This window comes from Mesoplodon bidens (genome assembly GCF_964165515.1).
Source record: "Mesoplodon bidens genome assembly, chromosome: 10".
NCBI classification, from domain to species: Eukaryota; Metazoa; Chordata; class Mammalia; order Artiodactyla; family Ziphiidae; genus Mesoplodon; species Mesoplodon bidens.
Genome location: NC_138172.1, coordinates 48896306 through 48914639, shown reverse-complemented (window position 1 = coordinate 48914639; position 18334 = coordinate 48896306). Strand labels below are relative to the sequence as shown.

General features: G+C 45.4%; 1 long non-coding RNA gene across 1 annotated transcript; it reads left to right on the top strand.

The window, feature by feature from the left end:
• The first annotated feature begins 798 nt into the window (after window positions 1-798).
• LOC308623910 lies at window positions 799-14291 on the top strand. The gene is made up of 3 exons (XR_014016901.1): window positions 799-874; window positions 12547-12583; window positions 13518-14291. It is a non-coding gene; the product is annotated as an uncharacterized lncRNA (long non-coding RNA).
• The last annotated feature ends 4043 nt before the right edge of the window (window positions 14292-18334 follow it).

Sequence of the window (18334 nt, the reverse complement as noted above, 5' to 3'; positions counted from 1 at the left end):
ATTTAACGCCATGTTCTCTACTGTTGAACATTTAGGTTGTGTGTAATTAGTCACTTTCATTCAGTACTCCATGACGGTCTTGCTATTCATATTGTAAGCACACTGGAAAGAACAATCCAGGACCAACCTGTCTTTCTCTCAACAGCCTTTGGTTGCCAAACACGGACACACTTCAGAAGACTGTGTGCCAGGTTTGTCTGGCACCCTTTCCCCAAACATTCCAAAGATGTGACGCATGGGTGAGCATTCAGAGTCAGTACACTCTTAGAACACTGTTTCAAAGCTGGGCTTCACCCATATTTGGTTAACGTGTTAAAGCTGCATTGAAATAGCTATGCCTGAAGCATACTCTCCGTGGTGGCAGTGGGGGGGGCGGGTGAGGGTGCAGGCAAGGCCGCGACATTCCTTCCATCCTCCGGCCATTGTAATAATAACAATTTCCTGGTGCCTTCCTTTGGGATCCTCTTTAGTCAGGCTTTGTTTTTGTGGTTATGTTCTTCAGAAGTGTCCAAATGCCAAACATATGTGAACATATGACAGTAAACAATATGGCCATTTAAAATTTTACTCTGACGATTAAATGCAGTTAAAATGCAGCTATGGGTACATCTCTTATAATTTTCCAATTGCTTATTCCCCTGCTGCAGGAAGGCTGCTTCTTGCTTACCTCACACCCAGATTGGGCTGCCCTCCCCTTTTAAATGGGGAATGTGTAGTGTGTTTCCATGTCTGTCATTTCTCTTTCCACTACTGTATGTTTGGAGTGGGTAGGACATATCATTTGTCTTTTTCATTCCAGGTTTCCAAGAAAAGTTAACTCAGGATCCGGTGTGGCTCATGAGATCCTGGACATTATGTCTGATGCTATGATTGGGTGAGACTTTTGGGAAGTCTTTGGGAGCATTAATTAATGTAATTTACGGGCAACCAGGAAGGAAATGAATCCTTGTGACCCAGTGAGCAGATTGTGGTAGATTGGATTGTTGTTTCCAATTCTTCTCTCCCTCCCTATATTTGGGTTATGCATCCACATACTTCGTTATCTGACTTTGAAGTACCTACTGTTGTAGTGGGTGGAAATACATTTCTCCACCAACACTGAGATTGGCTGTGTGACTTTAGTCAGTGAGTTTTGAGTGGACATGACTTTGCCACATCTGAGCAGCAGTTTTAAGAGCCCTTGCATAGTTCAGCTATTGCTGTTTTATCGCTGCCATGAGACTGAGGTAATGGGTTCTCCTTTAGCTTGGACCCTGGGATAGTGACACATTGACCAGACATGTAACAGAGTGAGAAATTATTATTATTATAAGCCACTGAGATTTGGGGATCATTTGTTACTGTAGCATAACTTAGTGAAAACTGACACATGCAAAAAAATATTATTTTTGCAGGATAAAGTGATGTCTTTAGTTTTTAGAAGTTTGACTATGTAGTGTCTTGGTGTGGATTTCTTTAGGTTTATCTTAGGGTTTGCCCAGCTTCTTGAGTCTACAGGTTTATGTCTTTTGCCAAATTTGGGAACTTATCAACCGTTATTTCTTTCCTTTTTAAAAAGTATTTATTTATTTATTTATGGCTGTGTCGGGTCTTAGTTGTGGTATGTGGGCTCTTCGTCATGGCATGCTGGCTTCTCTCTAGTTGTGACTTGCAGGCTTCTCTTTAGTTGTGGTGTGTGGGCTCTGTAGTTGTGGCACACGGGCTCAGTAGTTGTGGCATGTGGACTTAGTTGCTCCGCAGCATGTGGGATCTTAGTTCCCCCACCAGGGATTGAACCCACATCCCCTGCATTGGAAGGCGGATTCTTAACCACTGGACCACCAGGGAAGTCCCAGTCATTATTTCTTTGAGTATTTTTTTAGCCCTACTCTCTTTCTCCTCTCCCTGCTCTCCTTCTGGGACTCCAATGACACGTTAGATCCTTTGTTATAGTCCCACAAGTCCCTGAGGCTCTGTTCATTTTTTTTTCTCCAGTCTAATTTCTCTCTGTTGTTCAGACTGAGTAATTTCTCTTGTTCTGTTTTCAAGTTCACTGACTCTTTTCTCTGTCCCCTCCATTCTGCTGTTGAACCTGTCCATTGAGTTTTTAATTTCAGTCATTGTATTTTTCAGTTCTAAAATTCCCACTTGGGTCTTTATGTCTTCTATTTCTTTGCAGAGATATTCTGTTTTTTTGGTGAGACCTTGTTTTCTCATTTATTTCAAGCATGTTTGTAATGCTCATTGAAGAATATGTATGCTGGCTGCTTTAAAGTCTTTGTCAGATAAAGGATGGAATAGAAATCCAGATTCTCTACTAGGCCTTCATTGACACCCAAGGTGGGGAGGGTCTCCTCATCACTGCTGGGTGGGGATGTAGGGTTAACAGTTGCCCACTAGACCTCCACTGAACCATGGGAGGGGTGGTAGGGAGGGAGAGCTCTTTACCTTTGGGTGGTAGTGAAAGTCCACTCTCCCCTGGGCCTCCTCTCCCTCTACCCCAGCAGGAAAGGGGAGGGGACCTAGTTGCTGCTGGTGGGGGTGGAAGTCCAGGCTTCCCATATGGTCTCTGCTGACATCATGGGGATGGGTGGGATTGGGAGGTCTCATTGCTACCCACCAGGGATGGAAGTCCCAGCTTCCTACTCAGCCTTCTCTGACATCACCCTGCATGAGTTTTGGGTCCTTCCTTATAGCTTGGCAGTTGTTAGAGGTCTAGGCTCCCCACTGGGCCTTTGCTGACAGGGGTGGGAGGGGGGTCACATTGTTTTTTGCTGGAGGTTTTTTTTTGGTGTGTGGCTAGAGTGGAGCCATGGTTGCCTAAAAGCTTTGTGTCTTGCTAGGCTGCCCCTTTCCTGGTCCTTTGCTACCGGTTTCCAGGTAGCCAGTTTCTTCAGGTCCAAGTCTGCTGTATATGAGGCAGAGAAAGCCTCAGTAACTCATGGCATGTCACTCCTCAGGTCCCAAGCGTCCTGGCCAGTCTGCCTCCTCCTCTCTACCTTTCAGAGTCTTCTTAGGTTTGTTTTATATACAATGTCCAGGGTTTTCAATTGTACTTGGGAGGACTAGGGAGAAGTATGTCTACTCCATCCTCCCAGAAGCAGGTCTCCTATGCACTGTGATTATATTTAGTATATATTTATTACATATTGTTCCAGATACACATTTTTTAAATTAATTAATTTAGTTATTTATTTTTGGCTGATTTGGATCTTTGTTGCTGCGCGTGGGCTTTCTCTAGTTGCGGCGAGCAGGGGCTACTCTTGGTTGTGGTGCGTGGGCTTCTCATTGCGGTGGCTTCTCGTTGTGGAGCACGGGCTTTAGGCACGTGGGCTTCAGTAGTCGTGGCTCGTGGGCTCTGGAGTGCAGGCTCAGTAGTTGTGGCACATGGGCTCAGGTGGTGTGGCTTGCGGGCTCCAGAGCCCAGGCTCAGCATCCATGGCGCATGGGCTTAGTTGCTCCACAGCATGTGGGATCTTCCTGGACCAGAGCTCAAACCCGTGTCCCCTGCATTGGCAGGTGGATCCTTAACCACTGTACCACCAGGGAAGCCCAGATACACATATTTTTAATAAATATAAACTAGAAGCGTATACAGTTAATTCACAATAGTGGTCATAATGGTCTTCCCTGGTCACCTCCACCCAATCTGTATTCCACATCCTCCTTTAGTTTTTTTTATGGCATCAAGTATTGCCTACCCTCAGTAAAAATTGTTTTCTTTGTACTAGAATGAAAGCTCCAAGAGGCCAGGCAAATTATGTCTTGTCCATGGTTGTGTCCTTACGACCTAGCATATGTAGTAAGCACACAATAAGCATTTACTGAATATAAATGAATGAATGGATGGACTAGTGAATTAAGAAAGAAGAGAAAATGTACCAGTACCTTCTTTGTAATTAAAAAGAAAAAAATTTTTTAAGACTGGGAAAATTTTTAAAGACTTCTTTCTCTCTTGAGGAGGCATATGGGAACACAGGGGAACAAGAGGAACCCAATTATGGGCAGAACCTGGACTTTGTTTAATTTGTTTTATAAGTCAGTTAGTTACAGATGTTAATATTTTAAGGAACCAATTACTTGTAACACATCACAACTGATCAGGATACACCAGTAGAAATGAGTACAACTGGAAAGAATCCCTTCCCTGTTTTCTTTTTCTTTCTTTTTTTGGGGGGGTGGGGGCCATACTGTGCAGCAGGCAGGATCTAGTTCCCTGACCAGGGATCAAACCCGCGTGCCCTGTATTGGAAGCAGGGAGTATTAACCACTGGACCACCAGGGAAGTCCCCGACCTTCCCTGTTTTCACTCCTACTTTCCTAGATGTGTTTTTCTTTTGGGACTGAGCCATGTTGGATTTGAAGATTAGTTTAGGCCCAGGGAAAGAATCTGTCCAAAGAGCTTAATTTCCCCTAATCTCTTGGGGAGGTGACATTGCATGCTGGCTATGAGTGCAGGCTCTGGGGCCAGCCTGCCAGGCTTCGAGTCCTGGCTTGGCCATTTACTCACCATGCCAGGGATCTGAGATGGGCTGGGACCTGGGACCCTGTGCCGCAGTGCTTGTACCTGGACAAATTCTCCTGGAGCAACAGAATACAAGAAACTATAAGGGACTAAAAATAACTGTGTGCATGAGCCGTTGGGGTATAAACAATGTGATACAAAAAGGCCGAAACCCAACTGCCCCTTCTGAAGTGCCGGGAGCAAAAGCAGGGTACTTGCACATGCCCCCTGCGCACAGTACCACCGAGAGGATGAGCAGATCACCTAAGCCACCCCTCCGGCCCAACCCACCAGTTTGCCCCTAACCTCACCCTATTTAAGGGACCAGCCCCCTTTGTGAACAAGGGCACCTTGTTACTTGCTTTCACTCCCTTGTGCTGCAACACGAGTCCCAATAGAGGCTTGCCTGAAATTCTCATATGGCCTCATCAATTTCTACTGATTAAACGAGTCCAAGGACCGTGGTCGGTAAAAAGGTACAGATGCAAGAGCAGAAATGGCAACCTGCAAGCCCTTTTGGAAGCTTCTGCTTATATCACAACCTAAGCCAAACTCAGAATTAAGGGATGGGGAAAATCACACCATCTCTTGAAAGGAGGATTCAAAAAGTCACTTTATAAGGGTGTGACTGCAGTGAGGGTGTGAAGATTTGGGGCCCTTAATGCAAACAATTTATCCAAATACTTATCAACTCAGTACGGCCACTACCAATCAGTTGAGTTCATACAGTGTATCAGACCTGTTTGCCATCACAACTGTAAGTTTCCCTGACGGGGGTGCTTCAGGGAACCTGGTAGGGGCAGGGGCGGGACAAAAACGCAGGGTTCTGGGCCTCCTTTCCACTTAGAGCTGCTTGACTTTTATTTGTTTTATATATTGAGGTTTTACATTAGGTTTTGTTTGAAAAAGATTCTGCCGTCAAAAGGCTTTAAAAAGTTTTCTTTCTTTGGGTGTATTCAGACCAACAGGAGGAGAATGCTTAGCCCATGTTTCCTTGGTCCCTGCAGAACTGCTTTTGCTCATCTGTGTTTCAGACTGTGCCTTAGGCTTTACTCAAAGGCCACCATAAGAAAGAACTTCAGGGAATCAATGATTATATGTTCTTTACACCTATTTTACGAGTCACCAATATGTAAGAAATCTATTTTACAGACAAGTGCTGGGGAAAGTTTCAGTATATTTTCTCTTTTGGGCAACAAGAACTATTTTATGTATCATGTAACATGTTTCCCTTTTCGCTTTGGCCACGTGGAAGCTTGGTGCCAAATTTAGGTCCCACGTTTCATAACTCTTAAAACTAGAATGGCCCAAGGAGCTTTTTTTTTTTTTTTTTTTTAATTATTTATTTATTCATTTTTGGCTGCGTTGGGTCTTCGTTGCTATGTGTGGGCTTTTCTCTAGTTGCGGCGAGCGGGGGCTACTCTTTTGTTGTGGTGCACAGGCTTCTCATTGCGGTGGCTTCTCTTGTTGTGGAGCACGGGCTCTAGGTGTGCGGGCTTCAGTAGTTGTGGCTCGTGGGTTCTAGAGCATAGGCTCAGTAGTTGTGGCGCACGGGCTTAGTTGCTCCGCAGCATGTGGTATCTTTCCAGACCAGGGATCGAACCCGTGTCCCCTGCATTGGCAGGTGGATTCTTAACTATTGCGCCACCAGGGAAGTCCCCCAAGGAGCTTTTAAAATACAGATTCCAAGGCTTCAACTGCAGAGAGTCTGAGCAACTGGGCTGCCCCTGGTGGCTTGATTATTTCTGTTCTCTTTCTTTGCCCTGGACTTGCCTTCTGATTCTAATATATGTTTCCTCTGGCCCCAATTGTTCCTTCATACAGTTAAGTCAAGTTACTCCTAGGTCCAAACTGGCAGTGTGTGGGAGGCTGCTCCCAGGACCAGTGAAGGCACTGAAAGGCCTCTGGCCAGTCTAGGGGCCCAGCCTGGATAGGGGGCAGCTCCTCAGCAGAGAAGGGGTAGAGGCGCCAGGGCCCTCCATGTCTTCGGGTTTGGGAAGTCAGGTGTCTTTCCCAGTGAGCAGCCCTGGGGGATGCCTATTCTGGAGCTGGGGGCTGGGCCTGAGGGTCAGATGCCAAAACACCCTGGGCTCTCAGGGAAGCAGGACTCGGGTCGAGAAAGAGCCACAGCCCGCCAAGTCCCCTGCAGCATCTGAACACCTGCTCTCACAGTCTCTACGCTGAGATTTTCACCCTATCGGACACCCCCAAGTTTAGGAGGAGAAACCAAGTCTCCCACAGGTTAATTCAACACTCAGGCTTGGCCAAAAATTGTTTAGAAGGACATAATCATTCTCTAGGATGATTCTGAATTTAGAATTGAATATAAATGTCGAAGTGAAGCAAGTTCATGGTCCTAATATTTTAGGGTTATTTGTATATTTTTTTAAGTAAATAAATTTATTTATTTATTTTTGGCTGCATTGGGTCTTCATTGCTGCACGCGGGCTTTCTCTAGTTGCGGTGCGCGGGCTTTCCATTGTGGTGGTGATTTCTCTTGATGCAGAGCACGGGCTCTAGGCGCGCAGGCTTCAGTAGTTGTGGCTTGCGGGCTCTAAAGCACAGGCTCAGTGGTTGTGGCGCATGGGCTTAGCTGCTCCAAGGCATGTGGGATCTTCCCAGACCAGGGATCGAACCTGTGTCCCCTGCATTGACAGGCGGATTCTTAACCACTGTGCCACCAGGGAAGTCCCGGGTTATTTGTATTTTTAAGATAACTTGGCATACTAAATTAGCTAATAAATTAGCCTTGGATTCATTTTAAAAGTTATAATTGAAGCATTGATTTAGATTTGTGATTTTAAGCTGAAACCTTATTGTTTATAAACAACATTAGAATATTTAACATAGAAGATACATATTATTTTAAGTTTTATCAGTTAGATTTATCAACCTTGGTTAAATAAGGAAATACTTAAGTACTTGGAAGGTTTTTGGAGTCAGGTGAATACATGAAATGCTTATAAATAAGATAAAGTATGATAAATTTATTAATGTAGCAATTTCAAATATAAAGAGAATTTAATGAAGTTATAAAAATGTTCTGAAAATAATTGCTTGAAATTTGGTAGATTTATAATTAGAATAATGAGATTAATAAGCTGAACTTAAATAAGGTTCTACATTTGTGATGTTAATAAATTCAATATTTTTTTAACTGAAGTAGTCTTCTAATGAAACTTACTCTTAAATTTCTCTGAAAATACTAATTAGAATTAAAAATTTTTTTTTTCCTTCTTCATCCTACAGCTCTGTTTTCTTTGGGTCTAGTTGTCCTGTTTGTGAATGTTTTTCTTTCTGTTGGTGGGGTTCCTGGTGGCTGGCAGTCCTTGGTTGACCTTCAAAGGACAAGGCAGGTTGCCCTCGTGGCTGGAATGAGTTTCCCTTTGCATTTGTCTAGATCTGTTTGCCTGACAGGTGTGTCCCTGAATGAAAGGGCCACCTCTGCATCCCGTGGAAGTGGGCAGGGCTGATGTCTTTCCCTTTGATTGCCTCTCTGTTTCGTTCTCCCTCCTTCTCTCCCTCCTTCTGCTCTTACAAGACTATTTGCCTTCTCCTCTTTTACACACGCTAATAGCTAATGTTAGATTCGCTTCAGGGCACCCACAGAGCTCACTACTCCCCTTTAAGGAGGGAGGACGGAGAAGGAGGAGGAAGCGAGCATTTATGGAGCATCTTCTTCTCACAGCATGAGGGACTCAGGACCCACTGACTTGTTCAAGCCCTCCCAGGGGTGTAGGTGTTGCTGTCCCATTTGACTCATTAGGGTTTTACCTTTAGTTGTTTTAAAAGGTGAAACTGGGCTTTATTGAGCTGTGACAAGGATAGAAGCTTGAGCAAGAAAATGTGCAAGGATCAGAAAATGTCAGGAGCCTCATGGTCTTGTGGTGGATGATATACAATTGGGTCCTTTCCTTGGGAGTAATGGAATCTGCTAGCACTGCATAACCAGAGATGGGGTGAGGAGGGAGAGGAGGGAGAGTGCATCAGGAGACAGAAAGACCAGATAAGATGGTCATTGAAACTTTTTTTTTTTTTTTTTTTGGCGGTACGCGGGCCTCTCACTGCCGTGGCCTCTCCCGTTGCGGAGCACACTGGACGCGCAGGCTCAGCGGCCATGGCTCACAGGCCCAGCCGCTCCGCGGCATGTGGGATCTTCCCAGACCGGGGCACGAACCCGCGTCCTCTGCATTGGCAGGCGGGCTCTCAACCACTGCGCCACCAGGGAAGCCCTGAAACATTTTTGATCATCAGAAGCGGTGGTTGAAACTTCAGGTGTCAGAACAGTAGGATGGAAACGAATTGGCCCTGGCTGACTCACTTTACACTCCGCACCATGCATGCCTTATTTTCTTCAACTTTCGTGAACAGGCAGAGGTGAGGAAGCTGGGTCACCATGGACATCAAGAAGCTGTAGGCCAGTAATCCAGCAGGCAGGATTTGAACCCTGAACTTAATGATTCCAGACCTTCCACTGGGCCCTCTCAAATTCACGCTAAATTGTTAGCAAAGTCACCGATATCCTCCATCTCTGCTCTGAAGTCTCCTTTTGCTTTCTTGATTTAAGTGAAACCCTTACTCTTGTCTTGTGACTCTGATTCCCCTGCAGCTTTCTCCAGCTTGTGTTGGCAGTGGCAGGTGGCGGGGGGGGGGGGTGTGTTTTTCCCCACGCCCCTTGGATGACTGGCCTGAAGGTCCACCTTGCTCCTCATCGTAGCTTCCAGACTGCAGGACCATGGCGTCCAGACTCTGGTGAACAGGGGGCCTGTGACCTCTCGAGAAGGGGTCATTTGGGGTTGCACTGGTGATGTGAGCTCCAGGGGGCTCCTGCCTGTGTGTGTCAGGCTGGTGGGCAGAGGCGTGGGGTTGCAGGCCTGATCCGGGGTGTGGTTCGGAGGGCTGCCCAGGCGTGCCGTCCTGCATGTGCACCTCTGGGCCCACCACACCCTTGCTGGTCCTTCCCTCGGGGCTTTGCCTTCCATTCCCACGCTTGGCCTCAGCCCACACTCTCTTGTGCCAAGAATCGAGGTTTAAAGTCTTATTGAATAATCCTTCACCAAAGATGTGTTGTCAACCAGCCGTGACTGAATTCTTCCTGTCACCTGTGGACATCGGTTTGATGTATCAGTTAATGTTTGCTGCTTAAAGCAGCCCCACTTATCAAGCTCACAACTCTGCAGGGTGGCCCTTTGGGCTGGATCCGCTGGGCATTTTTCCCGTCTCAGCTGGGCTCACTCATGCACCCGGAGTCAACTCTGTGTCCGCTGAGACTGGCTGGTCCAGGGGCCAAGGTGGCTGGTCTCTGCTGTGTGGTCAGCCCGAGTCTAGCAGGGAGCGCGTGCTTGTTCACGGGCAGCGTAGCAGGGGGCTGGGAGCAGGTAACAGCCTGCAGACCTTGAGGCCCAGGCTCCCACCCTGCACACCATCGCTTCCACTACATTCTGTTGGTCAAAGCAAGTCACTGGGCCACCCTGATTGAAGGGCTGGGGACACAGGCTCCACTTTAATGAGAAGTGTTGCAAAGTCATATTGCAAGGGGGTATGGGTAACTGTGCCCCCCCCTTTTTTTTTACAAGTGTAGTATCACCATAGGCCAGCATGCAGACCCTGCAGCTGTAAGGAGAGAGGGAGAACTTTTATCCCTGGGCCATCCCATCTCTGAGTTTTGTATAGGTCCTGGCTGTGATGCTCTGCCTGCCAGTTGTGGTGGGTTCTGTGGGGTCCCCTGTCCTCTGACCTTGGACGGCTGTGTGTGAGCAATGTGGCTGCTCTCACAGAGGCTTGGTGGAAGCTCTCAGAGGCGTGCTGGGGCTTAAGAGCCTCCCGATCTTCCCAGGCAGCTGTCAGACCTGGAGCTGGTTGGCAAGGCCTCAGCCGTTCATATCTAATCTGGGCGCTGATTGATGGAGGTGGTTTTGCTTTGATTGTCCCTGGGAGGCAAGAGCTACTCCAGGTCTGTGGCCATTTATGGGCAGAGCCAGAGGCTGGTCCTCACTGCGTAACACGACGGAGTTCGTGGTAAGGGTCACGTTCTGCCCAGTGACCTTGGCAAGTCACCATCCCAGCCCCTGCTGACTGCCTCCCGAAGCATCATTTCCCTCCTCCTAGAGGTTATATAATTACACCTTCTCTCTGGCAATCTTGTTTTCCCCTCACTGCTGGATCATCACCATCTGGGTGCTGATACTGCTCCTGTGTCAAAACATAAAGCTCTCGGATTCCACATCTTCCCCCACCTATCGCCCCGTTTCTCTATTCCTCTTTAGAGAACACTTTTAAAAAAGAGATAACTGGGACTTCCCTGGTGGCGCAGCAGTTAAGAATCCGCCTGCCAATGCAGGGGACATGGGTCTGATCCCTGGTCTGGGAAGATCCCACATGCCGCAGAACAGCTAAGCCTGTGCGCCACAACTACGGAAGCCTGCACGCCTAGAGCCCGTGCTCTGCAACAAGAGAAGCCACCGCAATGAGAAGCACGCACACTGCAATGAAAAGTAGCCCCCGCTCGCCACAACTAGAGAAAGCCCTCGGGCAGCAATGAAGACCCAATGCAGCCAAAAAAAGAAAAAAAAAAGATAACTATACTCACTGTCCCTGACATGTTTGCTTCCATTCCCCTTAAACCCCTCCTTGGAAACTGCTCTTGGCCAGGTCCATTGCTAAGGCAGGTGGTCTCACTGGGTCTCACCTGATTCACACATGTGGCCCCTTTGTCTTTCAGGAACCCCCTCCCCTCACTTGGAATCCACTTCTCCTGCCTCGCTGGCTGGGGCATCCTCGCTTCCCTGACTGCTGACAACCTAGGGCCCTGGGGTTCAGGCTCGAGGCCTTTCCTCTCTATTATCTGCATCCCCTCGGCGATCTCATCCTGTCTCATGGCTTTAAACACCCACTACGTGCCAACGATGCTCATTTTATATCTCCTTTCTGGTCCCCAGACTCACCGAACGGCCCGTTCAGCATTTCCATTTAGATGTCTAATTGCACGTAGACTTTAGCGTGTCCCAGACTGAATCTTGATCCCCCTAGTCCTGCTCCTGCCACGTCACCCCCTGTCGGTTGAAGGCTTTCCTTTTTCCCTTGCTCACCAACTCCTAATGATCACTGAATCCTCAGAGCTCTGCCTTCAGTTTGGGGGTTTGCATTTTTTCCTTTCTGATGTAACTATTTTTGAATATGTTAAACATTTGTGCAGTTCCAAGTCAAAACAGTATTAAAAGGTATCCTTAGAGAAATCTCATTTCCCTCCCGACAGTCTTTACCCCATTTTTCAGTGTTCCTTCTGGCAAAAATAAGCACATGTATTTATTTTCCCCTTTTTCTTACACCAAAGTTGGCATACTATGTGCATTGTTCCACCTCTTGCTTTTTTCACTTAACAATATATTGTGGAGATCACTCCATTGCACAGAGAACTTCCTCATTCTTTTTACAGCTGCATCAGAATTTCATTGCATGGATGTAATTTATTCAACCAGACCCCTACTGACAAACATTTGAGTTGTTTCCAGTTGAGCTGTGATTACAAATAGGGCTGCAATGAATGGCCTTGTGTATATGTTGTTTTGTTCTTTGGAAGGATGTTTTCAGGGTGGATTCCTGGAACCATGGGGGAAGGATGCCATCAAGAGAATCTGGGAGGTGGCACAGGGTTTGTGTCCTAGTGCAGCCCCAGGGAAGGCAGAGCCAGCAATGGCCGACCTAGATATGGCCAAGGAGGACAACGGGGAAGGAAGCATCCCCCAGAGCGTGGGGCCAAGATCCCAAAAAACAATGTTTGGGGAGCCCCTTCCAGGGGGCAGACCTGGGGCCCACTCATGGAACATTCTGCCTGCTCTTTGTCTCCTGTTGTTCGCTTTTGGAAATGGCTTCTTGGTGCTGTGGAGTTCAGCTACATCCTTACTGCCTGCTGGATCTGTCCATTTCTAATGGAGGAGTGTTGAAGTCTCCAACTCTGATAGTGGATTCATCTACTTCTTTATCTTTGATTTTCTGCAGTTTGAATACAGTATGCCTAGATGTATGGTTCCTTTTATCTTTTTATCTTTTTTCTCTTCTTTAAGGTGTATACTTTATTGAACTGATCAAGTCAGTGTACAGGTAAGCTCTGGCTGTCTCCATACCTTACCCTGCTCCCGGGGGACTCATTCTCTCTTTCTCTTCCTTCCTTCCTTCCTCCCTCCCTCCCTCCCTTCCTTCCTTCCTCTCTTTCTTTCTTTTGGCATTTTTGCTTCTTGGTGTTCTCTGAACTTCCTGGATCTGTGGTTGAGTGTCTGACATTAACTTGGGGCAATTTCTCAGTCATTATTACTTTAAATTTTTCTTCTGTTCCTTTCTGTCTCTCCTTCTTTTGGTACTTCCATTATATGTATATTACACATTTTGTAGTTGTCCCACAGTTCTGGTTATTCTGTTCCTTTTTTTTCCCTGGTCTTTTTTCTCTTTAATTTTCAGTTTTAGAAGTTTCTGTTGACATATCCTCCAGCTCAAAGAGTCTTTCCTCAGTCATGTCCAGTCTACTAAATGATCCCATCAGAGGGATTCTTCATTTCTGTTACTGTATTTTTGATATTTCATTTTGCCATCACGGGAAATCCTGGAACTTCTAGGTTGACTGCATGAATCCCAAAGAGAAAGCCAATAAGAAAGCAGGAAGGAGAAGGAGAAAACCTGAGTCACTGGGGATATCTTTTACAGTTGCTGGATCAAGTCTCACTTGAAGCCAGAACTAAATCTGGATTTTTAATTGACATACCCCATAAAAATTCTTTTATATTATGAGTCAGCTTGAAGTGAATTTTCTGTCACTTGGTGCCTCAAAGAGTCCTCACTGACTCTATACCTAACTCATAGGCTTATTGTGAGGTTTAAATAAAATTGCACGTAGCAAACGAAGCATGGCACACAAGTAATACTCAATGAATGGTTACCAATATTGTTATTATGATATATTTATTTTTACAGAGTTATGTGTGCTTTTTATTCCATATCCTAACATTGGCATGTTTCTGTTTCTCTTTTTGGTATTATTCAGTTTCTACCCCCAAAAGAGAGAGGCTGAGGGAGGGGACTGATCAGCCCTGGGCTTCTGACCACCAGCTTCAGCCTCGGGTCCTCCTTGCAAAACCACAGCTGGGGAACGACACAGAGACCACGTGGTGTGGTTCTAATTCCTCTGACATCTCATTTTCATTCTTCAATGATATTTATCTGCATCCAGCTTACACATAAATGTTTCCAGTAAAATGTTCCAAGTGCCTTTTTTCAGAAATCTGAATCCACATGAAAACAATGGCAACAAGAAAAAGGTGTAAACTTTCCAGAACAGGCCCAGATTTTGAAAATGTGATAAAGAGGTTATTGTGCGTCCGAACTTTTCACACAAGAATTGGAGGAGATTTAACACCAGGAATAATAAACCGAGGAAAACCAGCTAATGCAGAGCAGATGGGCCTGCAGGGCAGTGCTAAGCATTTCAATGTCTTTCCTCTTGGACCTTTGGACTCCAGATGACTGAGTGCTGGTTTCTCTAGCTCCAAATAAAGTTAATGCAATTGGGGAAACCATCAGTATGGCTGGTTTGATTTCTGGAGTGATCAGTGGATTAAAGTTTTTCAAGACTGTACTATGTGGTGGGCATTTGACATTCACTACTTGAATCCTGACCACAGCTCCATTTTACTGATGAGAAAACTGAGGTTTTAAAAGCACGAATCACTTGCTGAAGGGCACATAGCCAGTATGAGAGCCAGGATCAGTCCTAGGTCTGTCTCATTGAATATGCTATGGTTCTACAAACTGGGTAATAAGAGAGCAGGGAAAAGGGGTCATGGTCACATAAATTTGAGAAACTCTGTGTATGTGTGTGGGTGTATATCTACATAGTAAAGGCCTTATTGAGGTATAATTGATCTGCAATAAGCTATACGTGTTTAAACCATGCAACTCAATAAGTTTTGACCCGTGTCTATCTGCATGAAACCCTCACCACAATCAAGATAGTGAACATCTCCATTACTTCCAGTAGTTTCCTCATGCCCCTTTGTAATTCCTCCCTCTTCTCCCTCCCACCGTTGATCTCAGACAATCGCTGATCTCCTTTCTGTCACCGTGGATTAGTTGTACTTTCTAGAGTTTTATATAAGTTGAATCATACCGGATGTAGTCTTTGCCTGTCTTCTGTCACTTGGCATAATTTTTTGAGATTCATTCATGTTATTACATGTTTGTTCCTTTATAGGACTAAGTGGTGTTCCATTTATGAACCTGCCACAATTTATCTACTCATCTATAGATGGACATGGAGGTTGTTTCCAGTTTGGAGCTATTACAAACAAAGTTGCTGTGAACATGCGTGTTCAAGTCTTTATATGACATAAGCTTTCTTGGATAAATACCTAAGAGTGGAAGGGCTAGATCATATGGTAGGTATATGTTTTACTTTTAAAGAAACTGTTAAACTGTGTTTCAAAGTGGTTAAACCATTTTACCAGCAGTGTATGGGAGTTCTTGTTCCTCCTCATCAGCACTTGGTGTGGTCAGTCTTTTAAATTTTTACCATCCTAATAGGTATGTAATGATATCAGATTTTCTTATGGTTTTAATTTGCATTTCCCTAATGACTAATGCTATCGAGTATGTTTTTCTGTGCTTTACATCTATATATCTTCTTTAGTTAAGTGTTTGTTCAAATGATTTGCGTATTTTAATAAAATTGTTTCTTACTGAGATTTGAGAGTTCTTTATACTTATTGGATGCAGATCTTTTTTTTTTTTTTTTTTCCGGACGCTCAGGCTCAGCGGCCATGGCTCATGGGCCCAGCCGCTCCGCGGCATGTTGGATCTTCCCGGACTGGGACACAAACCTGTGTCCCCTGCATCGGCGGGCGGACTCTCAACCACTGCGCCACCAGGGAAGCCTGGATGCAAGTCTTTTAATAGATATATGTTTTGCAAAGATTTTTCTTCAAGTCTGGGCTTGTATTTTCATTCTCTTGCCAATGTCTTTTGAGGAACAGAAGTGTTTTGTTTTTTTTTTAAACTCTGGTGAAGTCCAATTTATTTATTTATTTTAAAATTTATTTTATTGAAGTATGGTTGATTTACAGTGTTGTGTTAATTTCTGCTGTACAGCAAGGTGATTCAGTTATACATATATATATATACATCCTTTTTCTTATTCTTTTCCATTATGGATTATCACAGGATATTGAATATAGTTCCCTGTGCTATACAGTAGGACCTTATTGTTTATATCCATTGAAGTCCACTTTATAGTCCACATTTCTTAACTTCTACTTCATATTTTTAAAACCTTAGGTACCTTCTGGAAGAATTCTTGGCTTGATTTTACAACTCACAAATTTGCTCTTTGGCAACCTATTCTATTCAGCCTATATGTTGATTTTTTTTCAATGATCAGATACTTAAAAATCATTCATCATGTTTGCAACATGGTAATCTTACAACTCCCTGAGAATAGCAATTATTCAGTTCCGTTCAGTCTGTGAGCTTTGTTTTCTCGGCGTTAATTGTTACACTTGGTAAGAGGGTGACATCTTTCTTGCACAGCTGCTTGGTGATGCTTAGCTGAGGAGTCATGTATTTGAGGACACCCTGTTGGCTGGTCTTTGCCTGTTGTGCCCACTTCGAGGATGAGGAGTGAGAGGCAACACAGCACCACCAGAGGGCGCTTTCTTGGGGGCAGGAACTCCTCACTCCTCCCTGGTGCAGTCAGCCCCCTGGGACACTGTCTAAAGACTCATGCTCCATGGTCCTACGTGGAAGCGGACACCTCTGCTGCTGCTGCCTAGTCCCAGGGGCAATGAGGACAAGGCATGGACCTGACAGCTCCTACTCAGGTGCTCGCTCCAAGTGGCTCTTTTCCGTCTCTCCCATACATACCTTCAGGCTTTGAGCATCATTGGAACCACCGCCCAACTTCAATCTACTTCTATGTAAGAGTCCTCTCCCATGTGTACCTAAGTATAGGATTCCTTTCAAAATCTGATTAGACTGCCTTCCATATTTCAGGGATTTTAAATATTTCTTATCTAAAAGGAAACCCCTTCCAATTTTCCAACATTATTATGAATCAAAAACACATTTGTCTCATTTCTAGAGACTTGTGATAGGAGGAGAGGCTGTAACATGCTTCATTGTCCAACCTGAATGGAACCTGTGGGCAGTATTTGCATCTGTAGAAGAATCTCAGTATTTGAAAGGCCACCAGTGCAGACCACATATGCTAAATGTTGTCATGACAATTTGGTTTGCAACTTTTTTCTTTTTGGCCTCCCCATGTGGCATGCGAGATCTTAGTTCCCTGACCAGGGATCGAGCCCCTGCCCTGTGCAGTGGAATAGTGGAGTCTTAACCACTGGACCACCAGGGAAGTCCCTTCGTTTGCAACTTTGTTGTTTGCACATTGGGGAAAGTTTACCAGCGCCCACCATCTGAGGGGAATGCATGACCATTGTTAGAAATGAAAATCTGCCCATTTCTCTCCATGCTGGAAGGGCCAAGTATCTGTGCTACTGTTGACAGTCCCAGCCGAGCCCACACTTTCAGTCATTCCCACCAAAGCACCAGACGTGTGAATGAAGCCATCTTGGATCCTGTAGACAAGCCCAGCCGCCAGGTAAGTACCACTGAGACCCTCAGGTGATGCCACGTGAAACAGAACTGAAGAATTTCCCCGCCAAGCCCCAATTCCTTAGCAGGCTGCTAAGTGCTTGAGCTGTAACAGTGAAGCCCTTCTGGAGAGCAGTCTAGTGAGGGAAGCAGATGACAGACCAGATAATAACATTATGCAAGGGTTTGAAATGGGGGGAGACGACTGGCAAAGAGTGCTTTAGGAGCACCGAGGAAGGGTATCTTTTAGCTGCACGTACACAGGCACTGCACACAGTGCACTTAAAACCTGTGAACAGTGGGTAGCAGCTGCAGGAAATCTCTAAGGAGGACATTTCTGGAGTCTTCACCAATGGCTCACATCTGGGAAACCGGTGAGAGGCAGATTTCACAATTTGCTACAGTGATTGTAGAGGAGGAAGCCCAGCTGGGGTGAGCCGCTCACGTGAGGATGAGGTCGTGGCTGCACCACTGTGGGTTATGTCTCAGCCTTCCACAAGCTGTACCTGAAGCACGTGGGGATGTGAGGTCTTGAACTTTTAAGCCAAAAAAGGCTCTAAACTGGCTCACTTAACAAGGAAGCTACTTTAAGAACAGTGCTTTGAATTTTTTCTCTTTTAATCCAAATGCAAATAGCTATTTCTAAAAGTAATTGCATAATAATAATGATTAAATCGCTAACACTTATCACTGTCTTCCCATGTGCCAAATACTGTACTGTGTGCTTTAGGAGGCATATTTCGCTGAATCCCCCACAGCAACCCTCTGTGATCCTCTCTTTACAAATAGGGAAACTGAGGCTTGGAGAGGTTAAGGAACTTCTCAAGGTGACATGATGTTATGGCTGAACGTGTGTGTCCTCCCAAAATTCATGCGTTGAAGTTCTAACCCCCAGCGTGGCTGTATTTGGAGTAAGGAAGTAATTGAAGTTAAATTAGGTCATAAGAGTGAAACCCCATCCCAATAGGATTAGTGCCTTTATGAGAAGAGACGCCAGAGAGCTGCCTCTCTCTCCATGTGTTTGCCCAAAGAAGAGGTCGTGTGACACATAGCAAGAAGATGGCCGTCTGCAACCCAAGGGAAGAGTTCTCACCAGTCACTGACCCTGGTGGCACCTTGATCTTAGACTTTCAGCCTTCACAACTGTGAGGAAGTAAATTTCTGTTGTTTAAGCAACCCAGTCTGTGGGATTTTGTTATGGTAGCCCCAGCAGGTTAT